This window comes from Schistocerca americana, chromosome 9, assembly GCF_021461395.2.
Source record: "Schistocerca americana isolate TAMUIC-IGC-003095 chromosome 9, iqSchAmer2.1, whole genome shotgun sequence".
Classification (NCBI taxonomy): domain Eukaryota; kingdom Metazoa; phylum Arthropoda; class Insecta; order Orthoptera; family Acrididae; genus Schistocerca; species Schistocerca americana.
In genome coordinates, this window is record NC_060127.1 from 100,279,878 (window position 1) to 100,306,642 (window position 26,765).

Sequence of the window (26,765 nt, forward strand, 5' to 3'; positions counted from 1 at the left end):
TATACCACATTCTCAAAAGTACTTCTACTATCGTACTCATCATTTAAAATCGTTAAGATAGTACCTGTAGATTTTATTTAATTGCAATCTTTCATTTATAAATTTCTATATTAATTCGCAATTGCCCAGTGATAGGAACCTTCGACCATTCAATTCATGTGTATATTCTATCGTATACTGTAGACTCAGCAGTATTTGGCTTCTAATGCGGCATCTACGTATCCCAGCCCCTAGACAATGAAACCAGCCAAAACTTTTAATATTGCAACTCTGAGTCGGAGGGTACGTAGTTGAGGGCCACCACCTCACATTCATTTTTTTTCTTTTGTGGAAGCCCACACATTACAGTAGGTACATATGTCATTCTGTTTGGAACTTAACAAATGTATGATGCATATAATTAGTTTATAAATAACATAGAATCAGAAGATGGAGCCCATTTTATCGCGACTATTACTTTGAACATCCCGTCACTTCTGCTTACAATGATCAGCCAAAAGATCATGACTACTGTCCACCGCGTCGTTGGATGCCACCTGGTGGCTTTGAGGGCACGTGACACGGTAACTAAAGTGTGTATCTCGATAACGGCGAAACTGGTCGAATGTTCACGTGCTACTGTCATGTGCATCTGCGGAAACAAGTAGGTCAGTGTAAGTACCACTAGGAGCTAATTGGTTGTACGTCCAAGAGTCTTCTCAGAACATGGGGTTCGGAGGCTTGTCTGCTCTGTAAAGTAGGATAGATGGTGATCTGTGGCATCTCTCCCGAAAGAGCACAATGCTGGTGCAAGCACAAGTGTTTCAGAGCACACCGTTCATGGTACATGTTGAACGTGGAACTCCGCAGCAGGTCATCCTACGGGTTCACGTGTTGACTCAACGACATCGTCAATCATGACTGCAGTGGGCTTGGGACCATCGAGATTCGACGGTCGATCAATGGAGACGTGTCTTCTCTTTGGGTGAATCACAGTTTTGCTACACTAAGTCAATGGTCGTCTGCGCAAACGAAATACCGTCATCGAGGTGAGTGACTGCTCGAACGTAGTTTCGTGAGAGCAGTATTATGCTATGAGAGACATTCTCACGCGCTTGCATGGGATCTGTGATAATAATTGAAGACACGCTTTCCCGACAACGATGTCATCTTTTGGCAGTATAACTATCTGTGTCTCGGGGGGAGTCGTGATACAGGGTTTGAGGAGCAGCACAGTGAACGCACATTGATGTCTCGACGACCAAATTCGCCTGATGTAAATCCTATGGAATCCATCTTGGTGCGGCCATCCTGATTTAGGTTTTCCATTATTTCCCTAAATCGCCTCAGGCAAATGTCGGGTGGTTTCTTTAAAAGGGCACTGCCGACTTCCATCCCCATCCTAATCCGATGAGACCGATGACCTGCGGTTTGGTCTCCCCCCCCCCCCCCCCCAACCAGTCCAATCCAAAATCCACCTTGGTCGCTATCGAGCACCATCACCGTGTACGCATATCAGTGGTCCGATATTTACGTGAATTACATGGCCTGTGCTTAGACATCTAATTCCACATACCTCCACAAACAGGCTGGCCGGTATGACCTAGCGGTTCTAGACGCTACAGTCTGGAACCGCACGACCGCTACGGTCGCAGGTTCGAAGCCTGCCTCGGGCATGGATGTGCGTGATGTCCTTAGGTTCGTTTAAGTAGTTCTAAGGGACTGATGACCTGAGAAGTTAAGTCCCATAGTGGTCAGTGCCATTTGAACCTCCACAAACCTACCAACAAACTTAGGATCCCTGATGCGTAGAATCAGTGATGTATTTCGTTCCAGTGAGTGACGAACAAGCTATTAACCCTGAGTACTGCAGACGTGATATGCCGCTGCGCTCCACCTTGCCGCGGGGCCAGCGGACGTTGTTTGCCGCTGAAGTGGGCTTTCCCGTGGGCCATGCAGACGGCATTCGCCGCGCGGCCTGGCCGGCGCTTTAGTCCTAACGACGGCTTATACCGCAGCAGGTTCCACTGCATGTGCGCCTGCGGACGTCAATAGCCGCTCAGGACTGAATGCCGGCCCGTACCAATTTCTTTTGTCCCGTGCACTCCCTGGGATGGATGTACCGTACTTATTGTTCTGTGCTGCTGTCACTGCTATCTGGGAAACACTCTGCTGGGGATTTCGCAGTTGCTGTTCAACATTCGTGTTAGGTGGTTCATGTGATCTGCATTCTGCTTCTGTGGCTAAAGCTATCTGCCGTTTCATCAGGATTTTTAGAGTACTGTCACTTTTGAGTTCCACAGACAAATGGCACATCGGCGTCGTAGCACTGACGAAGAGATACTGATACCTTCCCGTCTCCTCTATATCTTTTTATTTATTTATTTTTTTTACTCAATCTCCCTTCTACAATAACCTCATTCTCAATCTTCGCATACGCATTTAATTGCTGCTTATTAAAAGTGATTTTCTGATTATTTCGACGAAACATAGAATCTGTCGTCGTCGTCGTGGCCCTCAGTCGTTATCTGCAATAACCCAAAAATGTTCCTTACCTTTTTTTACTGTTAATGGATCGCCATCTGATTGCTACAGCGAACTGCGACATGAATATACTTACTCTGTTTTACTATACTCTATTAACTTGGCTGGGTGTTGTGTGCTGTCCTTAGGTTAGTTAGGTTTAAGTAGTTCTAAGTTCTAGGGGACTGATGACCATAGATGTTAAGTCCCATAGTGCTCAGAGCCATTTGAACCATTTTTTCTATTAACTGCTGGTGGGCTGTCATAATAAGTGGCTGTATTTATTACCAAAGCTGGCGTTATTCTTTAATAGCAAAGCTGAAGTTATTCTTTAATTAATTTGACTGAAGTTACGTAATTCATAGTTACACTTTTTCTTGACAACAAGAAAATTTTAGCAAAGTTTTACGTTGATGGTTTTTGAAATGGATTATAATCAGTAATGCAACATTGCTGGCAAAAATTAATTATATTCTGAAAACGCTTCAAATATTTACTGTTGGTAATGAAATGATTTTACAAACGTTCAAATGGGACTTACTTATTACAATAATCTTACAACTAGCATTGCGCAAACATACCTTCAGTAGTCTTGAGTTTCGCAAAGAAAATAATTCAATAATATTAGTTCCTCTTATGATAATAGTTAGTTGGTGTCTCTGTACATCCGTTTATAATCTCTTGTAAATTATAGCTGGTGGCTGGCAGGCACACCGCTCCTCTCAACCTCTCGCTTCAGACCTGCTACCGACTCGCTTCACATCTCGTTTACTACTGACTTCCTACGAACGCTAAAGTGCGGTCTCTCCTGCCAACAATGCTTTCTGGTGCAGACAATCCCTGCTACCATTACAAAATGTATCAATGCGCGGTCTTTCCTGCTCTTTCCTAAAAATGTATCCATACGCGGTCTCTCCCACCCTTTTTAAAATTATATCAATTTGCGGTCTCTCTTGCCAACAATAATTTGGTGCAGTCATTCCCTGCTACCACAATTATTTCCAACTTGACAAATATTAATTATTCCTACTTAATCCTATTAATAAAATATAAAAATCTTTCATAAATTGTGGTTTGACAATAGACAATAGAAATATACACTTCTTACAATACTGACAAATGGTTCAAATGGCTCTGAGCACTATGGGACTTAATTTCTGAGGTCATCAGTCCCCTAGAACTAAAACCTAACTGACCTAAGGACAGCACACACATCCATGCCCGAGGCAGGATTCGAATCTGCGACCGTAGCAGATACTGACAAGGAGTGACAATGACGGTGAGTGTGGCATCTTCAATGAATGTAGTGACGAAGAAGGTTCATCAGAAGATTCTCTCAGCAATGCACCGCCACGTACTTCACCTAGTAGAGCTCGCCAGGACAGTTCTTCTTCACATTCTGAAAGTGAAGACGAATCGATCCATAAAAGGTCACGCCATAGTGAGAATGAGAAATTTGATTGGCAAAAACGTGACTTCAGTCCAGCACTTCATGCATTTGATGACTCATCTTCAGGACGTAATTGCGAACTAGCGCCTGATTCAAGCGCTCAATCCTTGTTCGTGCTATTTCTATCAGAAGATCTTTTGAAATTTGTAGCACTTGAAACGAACAGTTTTTTCACTTTCACCATGGGTAAATACGCCGGAATCAGTTCGTTCTCAAGTATCCACCTGGAAATGTATTGCTTCATTGGTATTTGGCTCTTCATGGCTCGTGTTAAAAAGTTGAGCATAAAGGAATACTGGTCCATAGATGTACTTCTGAGTACTCCAATTTATGGCGAAATTATGTCCCGTGACCGTTTTATGTTACTTTTGAGAATGTTGCATTTTAATGACAACTCGGCCAATCCTGGAGATGACAGTCTGTTTAAACTTAGGACAATAATTGATACAGTTCGTGTGGTGTTCTGCAGTGCATTTAATCCAGAAAACTCTGTTGATGAAAGCCTGTTATTGTTCAAAGGTCTCTTATCTTTTAAACAACACATTCCTTCGAAATGAAGTAGATTTGGAATCAAAACATTTGTGTTGTGCGACTGTAAAACTGGATACATCTTGGATTTCTTTGTATACACAGGCAGAACTACAGAGATTGAAGACCATAATTTGGGGAAATCTGGTGATATTGTGGCAGCATCAATGAAGCCATACCTTGAACGTGGACATTGAATGTCGACAATTGGTATACAAGTCCAGTCTTGTTCCTCTGGCTACACAACCAGAGAACAGTAGCATGCGGTGCTGTACGTAGGAACAGGCGCGACTTTCCGAATTAGATTATATTAGATTAGTACTTGTTCCATAGATCATGAATACGACACTTCGTAATGATGTGGAACGTGTCAGGTTAATGAAAGGTGTCTATACAAGATATTACATTACACAAAATATTACAAGACACTCAATAATTTTTTTTGCGGAAGTTGGGAAATTACCCACTTACTATATCCAAAAATTCATCTAATGAGTAGAAGGAGTTGCCTTTCAGAAATTCTTTTAATTTCCTTTTAAATGCTACATGGCTATCTGTCAGACTTTTGATGCTATTAGGTAACTGACCAAAGACTTTTGTGGCAGCATAATTTACCCACTTCTGAGCCAAAGTTAGATTTAACCTTGAGTAGTGAAGATCATCCTTTCTCCTAGTGTTGTAGCTATGTACACTGCTACTACTTTTGGATTCGGATTGTTAATAACAAATTTCATAAGTGAATATATATATTGCAAGGCTACAGTGAAGATCTCTAGCTCTTTAAATAAGTGTCTGCAGGATGATCCTGGATGAGCTCCAGCAGTTATTCTGATTACACACTTTTGTGCAATGAATACCCTTTTGCTCAATGATGAGTTACCCCAGAATATGATGGCATACGAAAGCAGAGAATGAAAATAGGCGTGGTAAGCTAATTTACTCAGATGTATATCGCCAAAATTTGCAATGACCCTAATAGCACAAGTAGCTGAACTCAAACGTTTCAGCAGATCCTCAGTGTGTTTTCTCCAGTTCAACCCCTCATCAATGCATACACCTAGAAATTTTGAATATTCTACCTTAGCTACCGATTTCTGATCGAAGTCTATATTTATTAATGGGGTCATTCCATTTACTGTGTGGAACTGTATATACTGTGTTTTGTCAAAGTTTAATGAGAGCCCATTTGCAGAGAACCACTTAATGATTTTCTGAAAAACATCGTTTACAATTTCGCCAGTTAATTCTTGTCTGTCGGGTATGATAGCTATACTTGTATCATCGGTAAAAAGTACCTGCTTTGCATCTTCGTGAATATAGAATGGCAAGTCATTAATATATATTAAGAACAGCAGAGGACCCAAGACCGAACCTTGCGGCATCCCATTCTTGATTGTTCCCCAGTTTGAGAAATCGCCAGTTTTTTGCGTATTATGTGAAGCTATAAAAGAAACTGAAACGAGGAGAAACTGAGTTTATGTCAACTGACGCAATGCTTGCCATCAAGTGGTGCGAAAAAGACAGAAGTGTTCACGCTGACTACCTGCAGCACTTGACACTGGAAAGACAAACATGATGACTCGCGAAAAAGTAATGAAGCCGCAATGTGTTGTTGATTACATTTCAAATATGGGAGCAGTAGACCACTCCGATATGCTATTAAGCTCTGTTTCATCTGTGCGTAAATCTGTTAAATGGTACAAAAAGTTTTTTTTTCATGTTGTGGACCTTTGTGTTTTGAATGCTCACACTCTTCACAGATCTGTGACAGGGAGCAAAATATCATTAGCAGATTTTCATTTATGTCTGGTACGAGAACTTGTGGAAAAATTTACTACAGAAAGGAGAAGAGATAGGAAAGGAAGACGCTGTGACAACGAGAATCCTCTTCGCTTTACTGGGAGGCACTTTCCACATGTCATTCCGAGTGACCAGTCCAAGAAACGCGGACCATAGTGTAGATGTGCAGTCAGCTCGAAACAGAATGTGCGTCGAGAAACGAAATATGACTCGTCGAGAAACGAAATATGACCGCAAAACATGCAATGTACCTTTGTGCACTGACCCATGTCTTGAAACGTACCGCACAAATAAGAACTTTTAGCCAAGTTGTTACAGCTGGAAGATGAAATGTTCTCACTTCTGAAAAAAAAAATTCTTGAAAATTAAAATAATAAAAATAATTACAAAAATAAAAAAAAAAATATTTTTAACTTCGCCATTGCCGGTCCAAAGCCCGGATGAGAAAGAAGGATGGGAAATATAACTGTGAAAAAAGACGGAATTATACGAGCTTGAAGAGCCTCTCCAGATGAATTACTTTGCTGACAAACACCTTAGGTACGAATAAGTGAAACATCCAGTGTGTGCTGACAAACACAGACTGGATCCTTCAAATGTTCGCACAGAAGGGGCAAAAATAAAAACTCAGTACAAATTTATGGTTTCTTCCTTAACTTCTTGGTAGAAGTTAAACCTTAAACTTAGTGCAAGTATCAGAATCAAACAAAAAATTCTAGCATTATTATTACTACAAAATTGTAGCCTGGGTTGCGGTAAAAGACTGTGACAACCACATTATAGCTGTTAACAAAACCATAGAAGATGGATAGCTATCGATATTCTATGGTTTTATTAACAGCTATAATTTGGCTGTCACATTCCTTTTTGACATGGTTGTTTGAAAAAGGGCTTCGCCCGAAACTAGTCGCCGCTTGAATAAATATCTTTTACCGCAACCCAGACTACAATTTTCTAGTAATATTCAGTAACGGATTGCTGTCCCATTTTACCAAGACACTGGATATGTAAGAAAATTCTAGGCTTACACTTGGAAAGGGCGTCTCGGCACACGTTGGTCAGTTGCACACACGCGCCCATTTCTGAAGCACAAAAGGTCATTAGCAATTAAAGGTGACTTTTAATTAGGTAGTTTAGAAACTTGAGTATTTCCTTATCTATTTCTTAAACAAAAGTTATAAATCATTGTTTATTTCTACTGTACAATAACAATTGCGTCCCATATAAAACCTATTCAGAAATGTTGAATTTTTTATTCTGAAGTTTCCTTGGGGATAATTTATTTGGTTAATGCTCTCAAAATATAGTGATTAGCTTCGAAAGTGTGTCTCGGCATCCAGACACTTCCCTCAAAGGCTGTTTGAGGGCGAATTATTGCGCTAGTACAGAAATACGCGAAGGAAATTGCGCCCCTCCTTCCAGCAGTGTACCGTAGGTCTCTAGAAGAGCGTGGCTTTCCAAAGGATTGGAAAAGGGCACAGGTGATCCCCGTTTTCAAGAAGGGACGTCGAACAGATGTGCAGAACTATAGACCTATATCTCTGACGTCGATCAATTGTAGAATTTTGGAACACGTATTATGTTCGACTATAATGACTTTTCTGGAGACTAGAAATTTACTCTGTAGGGTTTCGAAAAAGACGATCGTGTGAAACCCAGCTCGCGCTATTCGTCCACGAGACTCAGAGGGCCATAGACACGGGTTACCAGGTAGATGCCGTGTTTCTTGACTTCCGCAAGGCGTTCGAAGCAGTTCCCCACAGTCGTTTAATGAACTATGGACTATCAAACCAATTGTGTGATTGGATTAAAGAGTTCCTAGATAACAGAACGCAGCATGTCATTCTCAATGGAGAGAAATCTTCCGAAGTAAGAGTGATTTCAGGTGTGCCGCAGGGGATTGTCGTGGGACCGTTGCTATTCACAGTATACGTAAATGACCTTGTGGATGACATCGGAAGTTCACTGAGGCTTTTTGCGGATGATGCTGTGGTATATCGAGAGGTTGTAACAATGGAAAATTGTACTGAAATGCAGGAGGATCTGAACGAGTTGACGCATGGTGCAGGGAATGGCAATTGAATCTCAATGTAGACAAGTGTAATGTGCTGCGAATACACAGAAAGAAAGATGCCTTATCATTTGGCTACAATATAGCAGGTCAGCAACTGGAAGCAGTTAATTCCATAAATTATCTGGGAGTAGGAATTAGAAGTGATTTAAAATGGAATGATCATATAAAGTTGATCGTCAGTAAAGCAGATGCCAGACTGAGATTCATTGGAAGAATCCTAAGGAAATGCAATCCGAAGACAAAGGAAATAGGTTACAGTACGGTTGTTCGCCCACTGCTTGAATACTGCTCAGCAGTGTGGGATCCGTACCAGATATGGTTGATAGAAGAGCTAGAGAAGATCCAACGGAGAGCAGCACGCTGCGTTACAGGATCATTTAGTAATCGAGAAAGCGTTACGGAGTCTTCTACTGGAGTTTAAAGACTCTGCAGGAGAGACGCTCAGTAGCTCGGTACGGGCTTTTGTTGAAGTTTCGAGAACATACTTCCCTCCTACGTAATTTCGTGAATAGACCATGAGGATAAAATCAGAGAGATTAGAGCCCACACAGAGGCATACCGACAGTCCTTTCCATGAACAATACGAGACTGGAATAGAAGGGAGAACCGATAGAGGTACTCAATGTATCCTCCGCCACATACCGTTACGGGGCTTGCAGAGTATGGATGTAGATGTAGATGTAGAAGAACGTCAACGTTCGGTCGTTACGGATTCTACAGCGTTTACGCTGCAAGTTGCGTACAAAAATCTGATAATTAAGTATCAGTATGCCAAATAAAACACAGATGTATACTGAGACCTTATGATGATTCTCAAGCACTAATTGCAAATGAAAGAAAGCCTTTGATGAGGAGTTACATGTTAGCCGCACAAGCAGTTTCAGTGTACATTAGGTCTGTTGAGCAATTCATCTCCAGATTGAAAGCTACGGAATAAGTATTCAGATATCCTACGTTTACCAGGTGTACTGGTATGAAATGAGCGTTTTTTTGTGAAAATGAAACACCGATTTTGAATTGAAAAGTAAAAATATAGAGTACTGACCATTGCTTTCTACAAATTTTGACCACCTTTCTGGCAGTTTGTGGACACCTCGGCAACAGAAATGTTCGTCTTTTGAAGCAAACCAATCAGACACCCAATTTTCGACTTCTTCGTAGGAATCGAAGTGTTCCTCAGCCAATGCGTATCCCATAGATGAAAACAAATGGTAGTCGGAAGGGGCCAAGTCTGGCAGATACGGCGGGTGGGGTAGCAGCTCCCAGCCAAGTGTTTTGATTGCATCCTGAACCAGTTTTGCTTTGTGTGCAGGTGCATTGGCGTGTAAAAAATTACTTTGCCATGTCTTCTGGCCCATTCTAATCTTTTTTCGATCAATGCGTAGTTTAAATTGATCATTTGTTGTCTGTAGCGATTAGTATTCACAGTTTCACCGGGTTTTAGAAGCTCATGATACTCCACACCTATCTGATCCCACCAAACACAGAGCATTGTCTTCCTGCGGAATCGATCTGGTTTTGCAGTCGATGTTGATGGTTGTGCCGGATTAACCCATGATTTTTCCCGCTTAGGATTCTTAAAATAAATCCATTTTACAACGCAAATAACAATTAGATGCAAAATTGATTTTCTTTCATATCTTTGAAGCAAAATTTGACAAATGGTTTTTCGGTTTTTCATCTGTCTTTCACTCAATCCATGTGGCACCAATTTTCCACACTTTTGGATCTTTCCCATAGCTTTCAAACGGTCAGAAATTGTTAGTTGTGCAACATTCAGCATTTCTGCCATTTTCTTCTGACTCAAAGTATCATCTTCATCCAATATTGCTTGCAATTCGGTGCCTCCGAACTTTTTTGGTGGTCTTCCACGTTCTTCATTTCTTACACCAAAATCATTATTTCTGAACCGTTGAAACCATCTTTTGTATGTTGCTTCTGATAGAGCATGATGACCATATGCCTCGACAAGCATTCGATGCGACTCTGCAACACTTTTTTTTTCAAATGAAAACAAAAAATTAATGCTTTCCGCAAATCATCACTTTCTGGTAAAAATTCGACATTGTTAACACGACGAGAACATATGATGTTGTTTCTTCCATGACTTGATGTATACTAAATATCTTTGACAGATGTCATACCCACCAAAAAAAAAAAATTAAGGCTCGTTCACAACAAATGTTCCCTATCGACATATTTGTATCCTAACGCTCATTTCATATGGTATTTGTAACGTCTGCGATCATACTAAGTGCGAGACTGCCACGACCGCCGTGGTTCCAGAAATACTCAGGCCAGGGTGAGAATGGCCGGGCGGAGAGCTCAGGCACACACAGTAGTCGAAGATATCGAAATAGACGACAGAGCGATAGAGAAACAATTAAAATCGCTTAAAAGAGGAAAGGCCGCTGGAACTGATACCAGTTCGATTTTACACAGAGTACGCGAAGGAACTCGCCCCCCTTCTTGCAGCGGTGTAAGTAGGTCTCTAAAAGAGCGTAGCGTTCCAAAGGATTGGAAAAGGGCACAGGTCATCCTCGTTTTCAAGAAAGGACGTCGAACAGATGTGTACAACTATAGACCTATATCTCTAACGTCCATCATTTTGGAACACGTATTATGTTCGAGTATAATGACTTTTCTGGAAACAAGAAATCTATCGTCAAAATATCCACGGGTGTGCTGCCGGTCTACAGTGTCCAAAGGGCACAATATTTCGGCGATCATACATGTCGCCATCATCAGGTGAACTGACGGACTGAGCTCCTGTGAACGCGCCGGATCTCCGTGCCGGCGCGTTCACAGGAGCTCAGTCCGTCAGTTCACCTGATGATGGCGACATGTATGATCGCCGAAATATTGTGCCCGTTGGACACTGTAGACCGGCAGCACACCCGTGGATATTTTGACTATCAAATACGCCGGGAGAAACTCAAGAATCACAAGAAATCTATCCTCTAGGAATCATTATGGGTTTCGAAAAAGATGATCGTGTGAAACCCAACTCGCGCTATTCGTCCACGAGACACAGAGGGTCATAGACACGGGTTCCCAGGTAGATGCCGTGTTTCTTGACTTCCGCAAGGCGTTAGATACAGTTCCCCACAGTCGTTTAATGAACAAAGTAAGAGCATATGGACTATCAGACCAATTGTGTGATTGGATTGAAGAGTTCCGAGATAACAGAACGCAGCATGTCATTCTCAATGGAGAGACGTCTTCCGAAGTAAGAGTGATTTCACGTGTGCCGCAGGGGAGTGTCGTAGGACCGTTGCTATTCACAATATACATAAATGACCTTGTGGATGACATCGGATGTTCACTGAGGCTTTTTGCGGATGATGGTGTGGTGTATCGGGAGGTTGTAACAATGGAAAATTGTGCTGAAATGCAGGAGAATCTGCAGCGAATTGACGCATGGTGCAGGGAATGGCAATTGAATCTCAATGAAGACAAGTGTAATGTGCTGCGAATACATAGAAAGAAAGATGCCTTATCATTTAGCTACAATATAGCAGGTCAGCAACTGGAAGCAGTTAATTCCATAAATTATCTGGGAGTACGCATTAGGAGTGATTTAAAATGGAATGACCATATAAAGTTGATCGTCGGTAAAGCAGATGCCAAACAGAGATTCATTGGAAGAACCCTAAGGAAATGCAATCCGAAAACAAAGGAAGTAGGTTACAGTACGCTTGTTCGCCCACTGCTTGAATACTGCTCAGCAGTGTGGGATCCGTACCAGATAGGGTTGGTAGAAGAGATAGAGAAGATCCAATGGAGAGCAGCGCGCTTCGTTACAGGATCATTTAGTAATCGCGAAAGCGTTACGGAGATGATAGATAAACTCCAGTGGAAGACTCTGCAGGAGAGACGCTCAGTAGCTCGGTACGGGCTTTTGTTAAAGTTTCGAGAACATACCTTCACCGAAGAGTCAAGCAGTATATTGCTCCCTCCTGCGTATATCTCGCGAAGAGACCATGAGGATAAAATCAGAGAGATTAGAGCCCACACAGAGGCATACCGACAATCCTTCTTTCCACGAACAATAGGAGACTGGAATAGAAGGGAGAACCGATAGAGATACTCAAGGTACCCTCCGCCACACACCGTCAGGAATGTGGACGTAGATGTAGTCCGTGGAAGTGGCTGCCAGCGCAGGTACACAGATTAGGAGACCCCAAGGGCAGCCTTGACATGGTCAGCAGCACTCAAAGGGTTAACCAGGTGGTCATAATGTTATGTGTATAGCACAAGCTTCAAAATGCTGATCACCACAAAATCGGAGGGTGTATGTCTTCTCATAAAGTTCAACTATGGCTTCCACTTATCTTCTCAGAGTAGTTTGTGTGCTCCCCGGATAACTACACTACTGGCCGTTAAAATTGCTACACCAAGAAGAAATGCAGATGATAAACACGTATTCACTGAACAAATATATTATTCTAGAACTGACATGTGATTACATGTTCACGCAATTTGGGTGCGTAGATCGTGAGAAATCAGTATCCAGAACAACCACCTCTGACCGTAATAACGGCCTTGACACGCCTGGGCATTCAGTCAAACAGAGCTTGGATGGCGTGTACAGGTACAGCTGCACATGCAGCTTCAACACGATACCACAGTTCACCAAGAGTATTGTGACGAGCCAGTTGCTCGGCCACCATTGACCAGACGTTTTCAGTTGGTGAGAGATCTGGAGAATGTGATGGCCAGGGCAGCAGTCGAACATTTTCCGTATCCAGAAAGGCCCGTACAGGACCTGCAACATGCGGTCGTCCATTATCCTGCTGAAACGTAAGGTTTCGCGGGGATCGAATGAAGGGTAGAGCCACGGGTCGTAACACATCTAAAATGTAACGTCCACTGTTCAAAGTGCCGTCAATGCGAACAAGACGTGACCGAGACGTGTAACCAATGGCACCCCATACCATCACACCGGGTGATACGCCAGTATGGCGATGACGAATACACGCTTCCAATGTACGTTCAGCGCGATGTCGCCAAACACGCATGCGACCATCATGATGCTGTAAACAGATCCTGGAGTCATCTGCAAATATAACGTTTTCCTATTCGTGCACCCAGGTTCGTCGTTGAGTACACCATCGCAGGCGCTCCTGTCTGTGCGTCGAGGGTAACCGCAGCCATGGTCTCCGAGCTGATAGTCCATGCTGCTGCAAACGTCTTCGAACTGTTCGTGCAGTTGATTGTTGTCTTGCAAACGTCCCCATCTGCTGACTCAGGGATCGAGACGTGGCTGCTCGATCCGTTACAGCCATGCGGATAAGATGCCTGACATCTCGACTGCTAGTGATACGAGGCCGTTGGGATCCAGCACGGCGTTCCGTATTACCCTCCTGATCCCACCGATTCCATATTCTGCTAACAGTCATTGGATCTCGACCAACGCGAGCAGCAATGTTGCGATACTATAAACCGCAATCGGGATAGGCTAGAATCGGACATTTATCAAAGTCGTAAACGTGATAGTACCCATTTCTCCTCCTTATACGAGGTATCACAACAACGTTTCACCAGGCAACGCCGGTCAACTGCTGTTTGTGTATGAGAAATCGGTTGTAAACTTTCCTCATGTCACCACGTTGTAGGTGTCGCCTCCGGCGCCAACCTTGTGTGAATGCTCTGAAAAGCTAATTATTTGTATAACACAGCAATTCTTCCTGTCGGTTAAATTTCGCGTCTGTAGCACGTCATATTCGTGGTGTAGCAATTTTAATGGCCAGTAGTGTATAAATTCTAACATACCATTCTTCACATGGACAAAGCGAAACGAAACAAAACTTCACAACCACTCGTACTGTCACACACCGCTGGCAACCAAACAGGCGGACATACTGTGTGCATGAACCGCAGGCAATCCATCAGGTTGCCTGGGATTTCCATGCGAGCAGCGATCAGCGACCGATCGGTGCGATTTGCCCACACGCGTGCGATCTACAGAGCGATCGGGTCGCCCTAGAGACGAATTTCTGCGATCCGTCGCTCGTCTGTGGGGCCCTTTAGAGATAAGTTCAGAGTTTTCGTCTTTTTAATGTTTATCGCGACGAAATTGTTTTCACTTTCCACTTTTCTTTAAACTTCCGATATAAGAATTTGGAGACCTGAGGAATACTTAACATTACACCAATCAAGTTTAAAATGGTTCAAATGGTTTTAAGCACGATGGGACTTAACATCTGAGGTCATCAGTCCCCTATACTTAGAACTACTTAAACCTAACTAACCTAAGTACATCACATACATCCAGGCCCCAGGCAGGATTCGAACCTGCGACTGTAGCAGCAGCGCGGTCAATCAGGTTTAAAAGAGAAACCGTATCTAAAGTGCACCAATGTACACAGTCATTGAGCGGCCGAAAATCACACTGTAGCATTCATAATAGCAAACGGTAATATTTAGCAGAATAACTTAATACTTGAAAGTTACACTCGTTGTATTCAGAGAAAAATTCCCCAAACCCTGTCTCATACGAAGAATATTGACCCCAGAACTGACACATGTTCAGTGTGTGACAAATTTAAAGCCAACTGTTCTAATCTTGATTCACCGGTGAAAGACGAGAAAGATGCATTGCCGATACAAACTCTGAATAAGCAGAAACAACATCCAACTACTTAAGGAGAACTACGTTAGATTAAAGCAAACTAGACAGCCAACAGAACAGGAAGCAGTTTAAAAATAAGTTTGGTGAGATTTGTGCTGAAGGACCCAGAACTGGTCAGTTTGACTGTGGGGGAAGCAAAATTGAAGAGCAGACATCAGCGTCCCGTGGGGAAGAAGATCAGGTTGGACACTGACAGCTTCATGTTAGAAAGATACGAGAAAACTGTTAAAAATTCTCTTTTCCGAGATTAAAATCGTTTGTCCAGGAAATCTGCGATTAAGAAGCAATCTGTCTGCATTACCAGACGAATCTTCCACTTCCTAATATTTCAACCAATGAAGTATATTACCACAGGCAGCCGTCATTATATTCATTCAGTATTCATTTGCTTTCTTCTGGGAAATCTGTATTTTATACATATGAGGAAAAACTTCCAACAAACGACATTATGAAGTGTGTTTACTGTAGTGGTCTTTCTATTCAGAAATTTTGCTTGACTGTGCGCGAGCTGAGTGTATTCTGTCACGGACCAAATTAAAACAGCTGAAGGTAATGTTTTGGGAAACTAAGATAGCGTCAAGTTTTTGACGTCATGACAACTCTCCTTACTTTTACCTCCATGATAAAATTACAATATGTTACAGCACCGCTAACGATGACAGTCTTTATTTGCGAGGTAAAAAAGGCTCTCTCCATTCTGGCTCTTCTCGCTTTATTACTATTAGTGTTTATGTATTTTATTTTATTTCATTTGCTTTGGTAATGCTCACCACAGTATTTATCATGGAGGTAAAAAATGTATCTACCTCCATGGTATTTACATTTCTTTCCAAAGGAACTTCGGTTATTGTGGATGACACACGCGGGCTATGTATGTCTGTGATGACAACACAGAGTGTATTTAGATATTTATACTCTATGGATGACACAGGACGGTAATGCTCTTTGCACAACAATTTCCGCAAAAGTGATGTCATTTTGACGTCACGCGCATGATCGGCTTTAGACTTTGTGACAAGGAAAAATGTGAATCTTATTGCTCCTCGATTAACTCGCAGCAATTTCAGCTGTTCTCTAAGGTTCCTGTCTAACCACACACTCGGATACCGCCACATATTGGAAAATAAAGAGTCAAATATTTGTGAAAAGGCAGAATATGAATTTTATTGCAGCTCGTTTCAGCCGCAGCGATTAAAACTGTACTCTTAGGTTCCTGGCTAACCAGACACTCGAAAGGCGCCACATATTTGCAAACAAACAGCGAAATTTTTGTGACAAGGAAGAATATAAACCTTATCGCTGCTCGTTTCTCTCACAGTAATTTAAGCTGTCCTCATGCGTTCCTGCTTAACCACGCACTCGGAAATTGCGAAATATATGTTTTTCATCCTTAGTTCTCAGTTCTGACGGAATGCAAATAACATTGAACACTGCAGAATATACTTGTATTATAAGAAAGCCCCAGAAAGCATTAACAAAAATTTCATGTAGTGGGATGCAAACCTACACTAGCACATTGTCTCCTGTCTTGGTTATCATATTCTGTCTTGAAGACTTACATCTTTGATACGGTTTTTTTTGTCGTCGGTCTTCTGATTGTGTAATTGGGCTGTTTAGGTTTTTATGTTGGTAACGCCACGTAGCGCTCTATATGAAAATCACAGACTGTGATGTGTGATGTGTGAAGTGTGTGAAGTCTGTGGCTGGTTTGCATTGTTGGAATATTTGCTATTGTAGTGTTGGGCAGTTGGATGTGAACGGCGCGTAGCGTTGGGCAGTTGGGGGTGAGCCGCCAGCAGTGGTGGATGTGGTGAGAGAGATGGCAGAATTTTGAGAGCGGACGATCTGGACGTGTGTCCATCAGAAAGTAAATTTGTAATACTGGATGTCACGAACATTGGCGCTCGCTGTATTGCAGTAGTTCGAGTAACGAAGATTTTTGTGAGGTAAGTACTTCATGAAAGGTATGGGTTATTGTTAGTCAGCGCCGTTTCTTTTGTAGGGAGTATTGAAAGTCAGATTGCGTTGCGTTAAAAATATTGTGTGTCAGTTTAGTGTTGATCAGAATAAGTAAAGAGAGAAATGTCTGAGTACGTTTAGTTTTGCTCAGCGGTTTGAAAATCAAATAACGTAAGAGGTTTATCAGCACAGTAACTCATTAATTTTTCTAAGGGGACGTTTCAACTGGTTTGATGCGGCCCGTCACGAATTCCTCTCCTGTGTCAACTCCTTCATCTCAGAGTAGCACTTGCAGCCTACGTTCTCAATCATTTGCTGGATGTATTCCAGCGTCTGCCTTCGCCTACAGTTTTTGTCCTCTACAGCTCCCTCTAGTACCATGGAAGTCATTCCCTCATGTCTTAACAGATGTCCTATCATCCTCTCCCTTCCCCTTTTCAGTGTTCTCCTCATATTCCTTTAAATTCTGCGCAGAACCTCCTCATTCCTTACCTTATGAGTCCACCTCATTTTCAACATTCGTCCGTAACACCACATCACAAATGCTTCGATTCTCTTCTGCTCCGGTTTTCCCACAGTCCATGTTTCACTATAATACAACGCTGTACTCCAGTCGTACATTCTCAGAAATGTCTTCCTCAAATTAAGGCCTATGTTTGATATTAGTTGGCTTCTCTTGGACAGGAATGCCATTTTTGACAATGCTAGCCTGTTTTTGATATCCTCCTTGCTCCGTCCGTCATTGGTTATTTTGCTGCCTAGGTAGCAGAATTCCTTACCTTCATCTACTTCGTGACCATCAATCCTGACAAGTTTTTCGTTGTTCTCATTTGTGCTACTTCTCATTACTTTCGTCTTCCTTCGTTTTAATCTCAGTCAGTATTCTGATCTCATTAGGTTGTTCATTCCGTTCAGCAGATATTTAATTCTTCTTCACTTTCACTCAGGATAGCAATGTCATCAGAGAATCGTATCATTGATATCCTTCAGTTCAAACCAGCGTCTGACCATCGTGATTTAGGTTTTCCGTGATTTCCCTAAATCGGTTAAGGCAAATGCCAGGATGGTCCTTAGAAAGGGCACGGCCACTTTCCTTCCCCATCCTTCCCTACTCCTAGCATGTGCTCCATGTCTAATGACTTCGTTATTGACGGGACATTAAACACTATTCTCCTCCTCCTCATATTTTTTGAGATTTGTGATATTTGTTGTGATATTTTCCAAATATTTTGTAGCATAAATTTTGAAGTTGTTTCCAGTGAAAAATACCGTATTTGGCTACTTTACATTTCCTTCATTTTGGGTGATTGTGCCCGCATATGCAATGTAGGTGACATGTCAAAATTATTTTTAAAGCTGGAATGAAAACCATATCTAACTAAAATATGGAGAAAATATAAGTTATAGTATTTTATTTGTGGTCGCTGGCACCGAGTTCGCTGCCTGAGCAACTTCTGTAGCCTGCAGTTCGGACGAGACAGTTCTTGGAAACACACACTGCTTTTTCGAGTTAGTGATCATAAAGTATTATTGTACTTATGAGTGCACGAAATGATGGAGAAGACATTCTAATTTAACAGTTACATAACAGTAAAGCTGAAACATACTATTCGTAAGAAAAAGCTTGACAAAAATTTCTTTATCAACTTATCAATCATTATTTAGTAAATAAAGATAAAGTTCTGTGAGTGCTTCACGTACAGTACTTCCCAGTTCAACTATGTCCTAGATCTGCTCAAAGAAGTTTTTGGGAAGAATTTATCGAGTAAACGTTTGTATCCAGTAACATCCGACGCAAAATTAGCCATGATGCTACAGAAAGAAATGTCAAAACAGTTTGGAAACAACAGTAGTCAGATTGCGTTGCGCTAAAATATTGTGTGTCAGAATAAGTAAAGAGAAAACTGTCTGAGTACGTTGAGTTTTGCTCAGCTGTTTGAAAATCAAATAATGTAAGAGTTTTTCAGCACTGTCATTCTTAATTTTCTAAGGGGACATATCAAAGGATATTTGACGGTACTTTTGTGGATCACTTCTGCTACCCTTCTTGTACTCGTACATGGATGTGATTAATGCTTTCTTCCAACTATTGGGCAGTGCTTTTTCTTCAAGAGATCTACGATATACATAGTTAAAATAGGGCATACTTCAGGTGCAAATTTCGTATAGAATCTGATAGGTGTTCCAGTGGACCCTAAGACCTTGCCAGTTTTAAAGAGTATGTAAACTCGTTACTGAGTGCAAAAGTTGAGCAAAAAACCTTTTTTTGTTGAATTGACAAAACCTTGCCATAGTCATTTCTCACACAATCGGAGATATTGCTTTAAATTGTGTTACAAAAGAACTCTATGGAATAGCATCTTCGGTTGTTAAGGTTAGAAGGAAGCAGGGAAGTAATTCATTTCGAAATCATGAATCCGAATTCAACAATGGTGGCGGTTCTCCCTCATTTTTTCCTACATGTTGCTTTCAGTTTTCAACACATTGCTTCTTACATACTTGCAGTATATCTTCCAGTTGCTTTAAGATGTAATGTACACTTATTGATTTCCATTATTTGATTCTGTTCTGTAGTTACTATATTTTATGTAAGATATTGCATGCGTGATTATTAAAATGTTTTGCAAACGTATTTATCGCTCTGATTCAGTTCAGCAGCTGTATCCCTCCTTCCTTCAGCCTACTTTAAAAAGTTCTTATATTCTCCATCGCCAGTATCATACAAGAAGTTGTACTTACTCACCTGTTCGATAAGTTTTCTGTCTCCATCATTTCCACTGCGTCCACTGCACACTCACTGATCCGTCAGACCTGCCTTCCCAGCTGTTAAGAGTGAGAGCGTAACAGAAAAAAAAGAAAAAAAGTACCTGCAGTGGTACACAGCTGCAGGCCGCGTTCTGTCTGGCCAGGTCTTAATTCCTTTTCTAAACTGTATATACATATATACACTGTTACACAGAACACGTTGTTAGTGTAGTTACTTTCGATACTCGATCCTACCATAAAATATCATAATTACACATAAACTTACCCAGAAACATATAGACAACATTAATATGTCTACACTTCTCTATATGGGGTGATAGAGCTACCCCTAGCAATGTCTTTCTATGCAGCACACAATGTTGTATCAGGTCTTCAGAAACCACACGTGAGATTTTCACATTCTCGATGCCAGCTGTTAGTCCTTCAGAAAATATGTACGGCACTTTCTGTAGGAAATTTAATGTATTTAAATTTGGTACTGGAATACGTTTTCGCTGGAGGCCACGGTTTTCGAGTAATTAAAAAAAATGTACAAAAATTATCTTCAAACGCATCTCCATCCCCATACTCACCCTCGCTGGTAGGGATTTCTAGTACTCTCTACTACCACTGTAGAAAAATTTCCAGTTACAGGAACTATTTTCTATACTTTACCGTTTTTTTTGTCTCAGTTGATTGGGCTGTTATGCCACGAGCACAGTGACATTGTTAATTTAAACGTGCCTGTGATGGTAATGAAAGAAAAACTACTTTCGTAAAATTCACAAAACTATTAAGTAAAATTTACATAAACGCCAATTTCACCATTTGTAAGTGAGCAACTAAGCCAGTGGCTTATTAATCCCAGTCAATGAAGACCAAAAGAAAAAAGGTCAATGTGAGAAGTACATGACGCAGTAGCAAATTTTTATACAGTTATAGGAGGGAGTGGCACGAGCAACATACTAGAAATCCTAACTGATGTGGGCTGAGTGTGGGAGTGGGGATGCATTTGAAGGTCAGTTCTGTGTGTTATGCTTGAATAACTCGAAAGCTAGGGCTGGTACAATATTTAACCACATTGCATTTCCTACAAAAAGGGTGATATTCATTTTTTCTGTAGGACTAATAGTTGGTGCAAGGTGACCGAAAGAATAAGAAAATCTCGCACGTCGCTTCTGAAGGTCAGATACAACACTGCAAGTTGTATAAAACGATAACATTAGAGGAAGCTCAGTTACCCTGTACGTACAGCTATTTGCAAAATACTTGTAAAAGTATTTCTTCAAGTCGTACTGTGCGTAAAGATCTTTCATTCGATTGGTCCCAGGATATGGGAGCAAGTACACTCCAGTTTGTGGTACATTAGTGATTTCATATGGTCCTGTGTAAAGTACACTCCAGTTTGTGGTACATTAGTGATTTCATATGGTCCTGTGTATAACATTTACAATTTTTTATTTCTTTTGCTTAGAAGAGAGGACCTTTTAGTGACTCCAGTTGACTTCTCTGGCTCCAGTATTATTATTTCCTACTGATAACGACGTGATTATTATAGTAGATGCACCAAATAGCTGCTTATAATAAGTATTCTTTACTTACGACAGACAGTTTCGATTTATAGCTATGTTCAAGTACTTGCAATTACAATTTTTGTGAGAACAGGAATGGCTGCCGTATTAAAGTAGCTGTCTTGTACTCACGTCTAGATTGATGTGACGTCCATATTGCGTCATTAGTGACCTGTTTTGTAACTGTTACTGGCATCTATACGTGTTCTCATCAAAATTGTAATTGCAGGTACTTGAAAATAGCGATGAAGCCGAAACAGTCTGTCGTAAACAAAGCAGCTATTTGGTGTATCTACTCTAACAATGATGTTATCACAAATATTATGCTGCTGGCCCTAAATAAGAAGAATTCTAATTTCTACATTCTTATTAATGTTTTTATCTTATGATAGGTTCAAAAAAATCTTTTTTTCCTCTTCTCCTATGAATGGCAGGCCTATAACCTCTTGGCAGGGCATGAATGAGTTGCCACGTGCGTTACGATTATATTCATATCCCTGGAGTACACCAGGTCTTTCTTCAAATATTTTTGCATAGCTAAATAAACCACTTGTACTTCACACTGATGACTATTTAAATATGTAGACGCTTCAGCCTTCCGTTTTATCTCCTCCTCAATACGGCAACAGTAGCTTGTTCTGGTAGCTGTTTAACAGGGAAAAACAGGGTGATGGACGAAAATCTTGCTCAAATTCAGGATTATTTTCCTCATTACTTGGATGTAGCAGACAAGTGAGGTTTGCTGGAATGAATAAAGTATACATTGAACTTTTTATTGGTATTTTTTATTGAAAATATTAATATCTTCATTGTTCAATTGGGATTTTCCCGAGGCCGCTCTGAAAGGAAGTAGATAGATGGTTGTCGTTTAACTCCGTTTGTGGTTATCTGAAACCATGAAATTAACACATCTTATAGATGTAATTTTAGTTCACTGTAGGGATTTGCAAAAAAAAAAGAAAAAAAATTTTAAAATAGCTAAGTTATAGATACCAGTATTTGGAAAAAATGGCCATTTTTGGACCACTCTTTTTTGATCAAAAAAACAAATCGGCTTTGATGAACTGAAGAAAATTCAATTTTCTTCAAGGGTGACCAAAAATCATTCAAATAGGATGGAAATTGTAGTGTGGGCGATGACAGCCCTGCCGAAAAGCAGTTTAAAGTTTGACAAGTATTTATCGTATAAAAAAGGGCGAAGCTTAAAACCTACGGGATATCATCGATGCCTGGTCCATAATAACTATCGCCCCGGCTAGCTTTCTGCTACTTTGACATAATAAGGCCTCATTTTCGTCCTCAGAGCCCTTTTCATCACTGAGCGGATCGCAGAATCGGTGCATTTCATCGCCGATTTTGATCTGAAGGGCATTCAACATGTGCGTTAATGCAGTACGGCCCACATTGAATAGACAGAGGCCAAATGTGAAGCAATGTAGACAATTCCGCTACGGCTGGACGCTATTTTCGGAGTGTGTCTTCAAGTGATACTACTGAAACATTCGTTCACATTTTGAGTAAAACTGTTCAAACAAAGCTCCAGCAAATCAGGTCTACTCAAATCGGTATAAATAGGGGTGATGGCATCGATAACGACTGTGGCAATGGCGTTTCGTGTTTATAACTTTGAAATTCACCGTTTGCTTTAGCTTCAAACGCTCACAGAATCGTTAAATTTTGGAGTTCGCACATAATATTTTGGAGAATAATGTTTCAATGTACATACATTTAAATTCCATAACTAAAAAATTTCGAGTTTTTTCTGAGAGTCACCCTGTCGTTCTCCCTTAACGATGCATTTCAATTCTCTGCCTAACATTTCGATTTTCAGGCTTTGATAGTATTTGCCATGTTCTACGTTCATTTTAAAAAATCTATCTCTACCTTTATACTATTAATCACGAACTGGCATTTCCCCTGAGAAACGTTGACTGTTGCACTCCTATATATTATGCAGTCCACACTCATGTGAATTTACCAGCAGGATCGTGCATGGAATCTTCATATTTACTAGCCTCATTGGAAGGCAACCTTGACACTACTTTCCAAGCCCTAGTGCCTAATGCTCTCAATATTCTGCAGTTACTAACCGGTAAGACAGGTACATCAATCTCTGGCTCACCTTCACAACTCCCCGTTTCCAAATAACTTTTGTTACGGTATTATCTACATACAGGTTCATGCTATATTATACCATAGTCATGTGCCTCGTATAACAAAGCACAAATCATCCCTAATGTTGGTATCTTTATCTGTCCTCTTCCGTTACAGGGCCTATACAGTCTTGGTTCGTTTTCATGAATGGATGTAGACGACTGATTTATGTCCTCCACTATATCTCTGTTAGGCTCTGCACCCCACCAGTTCCGATTAGCCTGGATATTCTGTGGTGAGTTTTGGCACTGAATATGGCTATTATGAATTTCTAGCCACGGTTATATCCCACATCCTCTTCGATTAAGTCTCTTTCATCCTAGATGGATAAAAATTCCTACAAATTCACATCTGAAACTGCGACAAATTTCTGTCAGATGTGCATTTGCAACTTTAGCTTCAATATTCACAACACATCTCTGTCTGACATTGTATTAAGTTTGTACCTAGTGTTGTAATTCTTTTTCACTAACAGAAAGGTGAAAGGCGGCACAGCCTCACACTACACAATTTACCGCGCAGTGATGTACAAGGGATGTTCAGTACATAAAACAACACTTTTTTTCTGAGAGCGGCTTGGTTTTATTCAAGATTCCAATACACCATATTATTCCCTGCTCTTTGGCTACAAAACCTTATTTTTAAACATAATTTCTGTGCAATGTGACAGCCTTACGCCATCTTACTGGGAAGGTCAGCATCATGCATGGTACTACACTACCGGTCAATGTAGGATCCGCCATCTTACTGCGTCAGTAACGTCCCTATCATCCACATACTGTTTGCTGTGGAGTGCATCCTTCATTGGGCCAAACAGTTGGAAATCAGAAGGTACTTGGTCTGGGCTGCAGGGTGGATGAGGAAGAACAGTCCAATGAAGTCATATCAGCTCCTATATGTTATGCAAACTTGTGTAAGGCCTTGCATTGTCATGAAGAATAAGTTTGATTGCATTGTTGTGGTGGTAAACACGCTGAAGTCGTTTCTTCACTTTCCTGAGGGTAGAACAGTGCACTTCAGACTTGATTGTTACACCATGAGGGAGGACATCAAACAGAGTGTGTCAGCAGTACCAACAGACACTTACAGTTGTGCAGCAAGCTGTTAATAGTGATCAGTCGATCACCCCAACTGAAAAGTGTCTACACGTTCCAACATTGCTGAAGTTGCAGCTGTGTGCAACCAGCCAGCACATTGGATTTTGGATAGGTTTGCATAACCCTGTCAGTGAGCAGCTGCTGGTCCACCAACTTCCTTGAAGTGTAGTACATGGACGGTGGTTCCAGCTCCAGGTCCATCATTACAGGGTGTGATAACCATGCCAGAACCAGAAAGAGTATCATCTTGCCAGCCAGCAGTGACTTGGTAGCTTCGACACCTGAAACCAGGTCCCACAGATGGTATTCTAGCTGTCCCTGTTCAGGCTGATGTTGACATCCATGCATTCTTTCAGCCATCGTTGTTATTGTCACATGATTGGCGTGTGTCAACGAAGCAGCTACATTTCTTCAATGATACAATTTCGATATGACATTTAGTTTGTACCTGGGTTACCAACTCAGACAACAGTCGTGGTCCCCTTCTCTATAATCGGCTATAGTCACCTGTAAATGATTGAAACAGATTAGTTAAATTCAAATCTTATGCAGGATTATTCCAGATATAATGAAATTCAACTCTCATAAATTTTCTTGCGATTATTGAATCATACACATCTGATTATAACATTAAAAAATCGTGTTACTTTACAAATTAATTATTTTTGGTGCATAATTTCATCAGTTCATATGAATCAGTTTTCATTCCTGATTTCCTTTCCACAAACCAAGACTGACGCTGATAAGACATACTGGCAGTAAGGAATACCATTTTATTCTCAGTGAAATAATAAGTTTTTTTGAGGGACATCTATCATCAGCTACTGGCGCTGCGATACTGAATGCTGACTGGATAAATGTGGTGCAGTAAGAAAATGTATGATGAGATAAAAGAAATTATTCAGGTAGTGAACGGAGACGAAAATTTAATAGTCATGGGTAACTGGAATTCGAGAGTAGGAAAAGGGAGAGAAGGAAACGTAATAGGTGAATATAGATTGGGGGAAAGAAATGAAAGAGGAAGCCGTCTGGTAGAATTTTGCACAGAGCATAACTTAATCATAGCTAACACTTGGTTCAAGAACCATAAAAGAAGGTTGTACACATGGAAGAATCCTGGAAATACTACAAGTATCAGATATATTACATAATGGTAAGACAGAGATTTAGGAACCAGGTATTAAATTGTAAGACATTTCCAGGGGCTGATGTGGACTCTGAACACAATCTCTTGGTTATGAGCTGTAGATTAAAACGGAAGAAACTGCATAAAGGTGGGTATTTAAGGAGATGGGATCTGGACAAACTGATTAAATCAGAGGTTGTACAAAGTTTCAGGGAGAGCATAAGGGAACAATTGTCACAAATGGGGGAAAGAAATCAATAGAAGAAGAATGGGTAGCTCCAGGGGATGAAGTAGTGAAGGCAGCAGAGGATCAAGTAGGTAAAACGACGAGGGCTAGAAGAAATCCTTGGGTAACAGAAGAAATATTGAATTTAATTAATGCAGTAAATGAAGCAGGCAAAAAGGAATACAAACGTCTCAACAATGAGATCGACAGGAAGTGCAAAATGGCTAAGCAAGGATGGCTAGAGGACAAATGTAAGGATGTAGAGGCTTATCTCACTAGGGGTAAGATAGATGCTGCCTACAGGAAAATTAAGGAGACCTTATGAGAAACTAGAACCACTTATATGAACATCAAGAGCTCAGATGGAAAACAAGTTCTAAGTAAAGAAAGGAAGGTAGAAAGGTGGAAGTAGGTATATAGTGTGTCTATACAAGGGCGATTTAGTTGAGGGCAATATTATGGAGATGGAAGAGGATGTAGATAAAGATGAAATGGGAGATATGATACTGCGTGAAGAGTTTGACAAAGCACTGAAAGAGCTAAGACAAAACAAGGCCCCAGGAATAGACAACACTCCTTTAGAACTAATGATAACCTTGGGAGAGCCAGCCCTTACAAGACTCTACCATCTGGCGAGCAAGATGTATGAGACAGGCGAAATTCCCTCAGACTTGAAGAAGAATATAATAATTCCAATACCAAAGAAAGCCGGTGTTGACAGATGTGAAAATTACCGAACAATCAGTTTAATAAGCCACAGCTGCAAAATACTAACGCGAATTCTTTACAGACGAATGGAAAAACTAGTAGAAGCCAACCTTGGGGAAGATCAGTTTGGATTCCATAGAAATATTGGAACACGTGAGGCAATACTGACCTTACGACTTATCTTAGAAGAA

The 26,765-nt window shown here is 41.0% G+C and overlaps 1 long non-coding RNA gene across 3 annotated transcripts in view; it reads right to left on the reverse strand.

Moving 5' to 3' along the window:
* Nucleotides 1–22,522: 22,522 nt before the first annotated feature.
* Nucleotides 22,523–26,765, reverse strand: part of LOC124551040 — a 35,982-nt gene continuing 31,739 nt past the window's right edge. For all 3 annotated transcript variants that reach the window (XR_006967756.1, XR_006967758.1, XR_006967757.1), the window contains exon 3: nucleotides 22,523–25,021. This is a non-coding gene — a long non-coding RNA (uncharacterized LOC124551040). The remainder of the gene's footprint in view (nucleotides 25,022–26,765) is intronic.